We start from the raw sequence: 3,904 nt of genomic DNA, 5'->3' as shown, positions 1-3,904 counted from the left end.
GTGATTGCTTATGCGTCTAGACAATTGAAGATTCATGAACAAAATTATACGACGCATGATTTGGAATTAGGCGTTGTTTTTGCATTAAAGACTTGGAGGCACTACTTATATGGGGTCAAAAGTATTATATATACCGACCACAAAAGTCTTCAACACATATTTAATCAGAAACAACTGAATATGAGGCAGCGTAGGTGGATTGAATTATTGAATGATTACAACTTTGAGATTCGTTACCACCCGGGGAAGGCAAATGTGGTAGCCGACGCCTTGAGCAGGAAGGACAGAGAACCCATTCGAGTAAAATCTATGAATATAATGATTCACAATAACCTTACTACTCAAATAAAGGAGGCGCAACAAGGAGTTTTAAAAGAGGGAAATTTAAAGGATGAAATACCCAAAGGATCGGAGAAGCATCTTAATATTCGGGAAGACGGAACAAGGTATAGGGCTGAAAGGATTTGGGTACCAAAATTTGGAGATATGAGAGAAATGGTACTTAGAGAAGCTCATAAAACCAGATACTCAATACATCCTGGAACGGGGAAGATGTACAAGGATCTCAAGAAACATTTTTGGTAGCCGGGTATGAAATCTGATATTGCTAAATACGTAGGAGAATGTTTGACGTGTTCTAAGGTCAAAGTTGATCATTAGAAACCATCAGGTCTACTTCAACAATCCGAAATCCCGGAATGGAAATGGGAAAACATTATCATGGATTTCATCACTAAATTGCCAAGGACTGCAAGTGGTTTTGATACTATTTGGGTAATAGTTGATCGTCTCACCAAATCAGCACACTTCCTGCCAATAAGAGAAGATGACAAGATGGATAAGTTAGCACGACTGTATTTGAAGGAAGTCATTTCCAGACATGGAATACCAATCTCTATTATCTCTGATAGGGATGGCAGATTTATTTCAAGATTCTGGCAGACATTACAGCAAGCATTAGGAACTCGTCTAGACATGAGTACTACCTATCATCCACAAACTGATGGGCAGAGCAAAAGGACAATACAAATGCTTGAAGACATGCTACGAGCATGTGTTATTGATTTCGGAAACAGTTGGGATCGACATCTACTGTTAGCAGAATTTTCCTACAACAACAGCTACCATTCAAGCATTGAGATGGCGCCGTTTGAAGCACTTTATGGTAGAAAGTGCAGGTCTCCGATTTGTTGGAGTGAAGTGGGGATAGACAGATTACGGGTCCAGAGATAATACAAGAAACTACCGAGAAGATCATCCAAATTCAACAACGGCTGAAAACCGCCCAAAGTCGACAAAAGAGCTACGCTGACATTAAAAGAAAAGATATAGAATTTGAAATTGGAGAGATGGTCATGCTTAAAGTTGCACCTTGGAAAGGCGTTGTTCGATTTGGTAAACGATGGAAATTAAATCCAAGGTATATTGGACCATTCAAGATTATTGATCGTGTCGGACCAGTAGCTTACCGACTTGAGTTACCTCAACAACTCGCGGCTGTACATAACACTTTCCACGTCTCGAATTTGAAGAAATATTTTGCTAAAGAAGATCTCACTATTCCGTTAGATGAAATCCAAATCAACGAAAAACTTCAATTTATAGAAGAACCCGTCGAAATAATGGATCGTGAGGTTAAAAGACTTAAGAAAAACAAGATACCAATTGTTAAGGTTCGATGGAATGCTCGTAGAGGACCCGAGTTCACCTGGGAACGAGAAGATCAGATGAAGAAGAAATACCCGCATTTATTTCCAGAAGATACGTCAACACCTCCAACTGCTTAAAATTTCGGGACGAAATTTATTTAACGGGTAGGAACTGTAGTGACCCGAACTTTTCCATGTTTATATATATATATTAAATGAAATTGTTATTTACATGATTAAGTGTTTCCAACATGTTAAGCAATCAAACTTGTTAAGACTTGATTAATTGTAATAGGTTTCATATAGACAATTGACCACCCAAGTTGACCGGTGATTCACGAACGTTAAAACTTGTAAAAACTATATGATGACATATATATGGATATATATATAGTTAACATGATATTATGATAAGTAAACATATCATTAAGTATATTAACAATGAACTACATATGTAAAAACAAGACTACTAACTTAATGATTTTGAAACGAGACATATATGTAACGATTATCGTTGTAACGACATTTAATGTATATATATCATATTAAGAGATATTCATACATCATAATATCATGATAATATAATAATTTAAAACCTCATTTGATATTATAAACATTGGGTTAACAACACTTAACAAGATCGTTAACCTAAAGGTTTCAAAACAACACTTACATGTAATGACTAACGATGACTTAACGACTCAGTTAAAATGTATATACATGTAGTGTTTTAATATGTATTCATACACTTTTGAAAGACTTTAAGACACTTATCAAAATACTTCTACTTAACAAAAATGCTTACAATTACATCCTTGTTCAGTTTCATCAACAATTCTACTTGTATGCACCCGTATTTGTACTCGTACAATACACAGCTTTTAGATGTATGTACTATTGGTATATACACTCCAATTATCAGCTCTTAGCAGCCCATGTGAGTCACCTAACATATTTGGGAACCATCATTTGGCAACTAGCATGAAATATCTCATAAAATTACAAAAATATGAGTAATCATTCATGACTTATTTACATGAAAACAAAATTACATATCCTTTATATCTAATCCATACACCAACGACCAAAAACACCTACAAACACTTTCATTCTTCAATTTTCTTCATCTAATTGATCTCTCTCAAGTTCTATCTTCAAGTTCTAAGTGTTCTTCATAAATTCCAAAAGTTCTAGTTTCATAAAATCAAGAATACTTCCAAGATTGCAAGTTTACTTCCAAGTTTTCTAAATCCATTCCAAGTAATCATCCAAGATCAAGAAACCTTTGTTACTTACAGTAGGTTATCTTTCTAATACAAGGTAATAATCATATTCAAACTTTAATTCAATTTCTATAACTATAACAATCTTATTTCGAGTGGAAATCTTACTTGAAATTGTTTTCGTGTCATGATTCTGCTTCAAGAACATTCAAGCCATCCAAGGATCCTTTGAAGCTAGATCCATTTTTCTCATTTCCAGTAGGTTTATCCAAAGAACTTGAGGTAGTAATGATGTTCATAACATCATTCGATTCATACATAAAAAGCTGTCTTATTCAACGTTATAAACTTGTAATCACTAGAACATAGTTTAGTTAATTCTAAACTTGTTCACAAATAAAGTTAATCCTTCTAACTAGACTTTTAAAATCAACTAAACACATGTTCTATATCTATATGACATGCTAACTTATTGATTTAAAACCCGGAAACACGATAAACACCTTAAAATTGGATATACGCCATCGTAGTAAAACCGGGGGCTGTTTTGGTTGGGATAATTAAAAGCTAAGAAGAACTTTGATTTAAAAGCTATACTTCTGGAAAAATGATTTTTCTTATGAACATGAGACTATATCCAAAAATCATGGTTAAACTCAAAGTGAAAGTATGTTTTTCAAAATGGTCATCAAGATGTCGTTCTTTCGACGGAAATGACTACCTCTTTCAAAAACGACTTGTAACTTGTATTTCCGACTATAAACTTATACTTTTTCTGTTTATATTCATAAATTTAAGTTCAATACGAAACCGTGGCCACTGGAATCACTCAAAACGGATTAGAAACGAAGAAATGGCGAGTAAAACAAGATTGATAAAAACTACTCATTTTACCTACTTGAAAGTTAGTAATAAATCTATTCCAACCATAACCTAATCAACTTATATTGTATATTATGTAATCTTGAGATACCATAGACACGTATACAATGTTTCGGCCTATCATGTCGACCCATCTATATATATATATTG

Source organism: Rutidosis leptorrhynchoides, chromosome 4 (assembly GCF_046630445.1).
Source record: "Rutidosis leptorrhynchoides isolate AG116_Rl617_1_P2 chromosome 4, CSIRO_AGI_Rlap_v1, whole genome shotgun sequence".
In the NCBI taxonomy this organism is placed as follows: domain Eukaryota; kingdom Viridiplantae; phylum Streptophyta; class Magnoliopsida; order Asterales; family Asteraceae; genus Rutidosis; species Rutidosis leptorrhynchoides.
Note: the sequence above shows the minus strand (reverse complement) of the source record.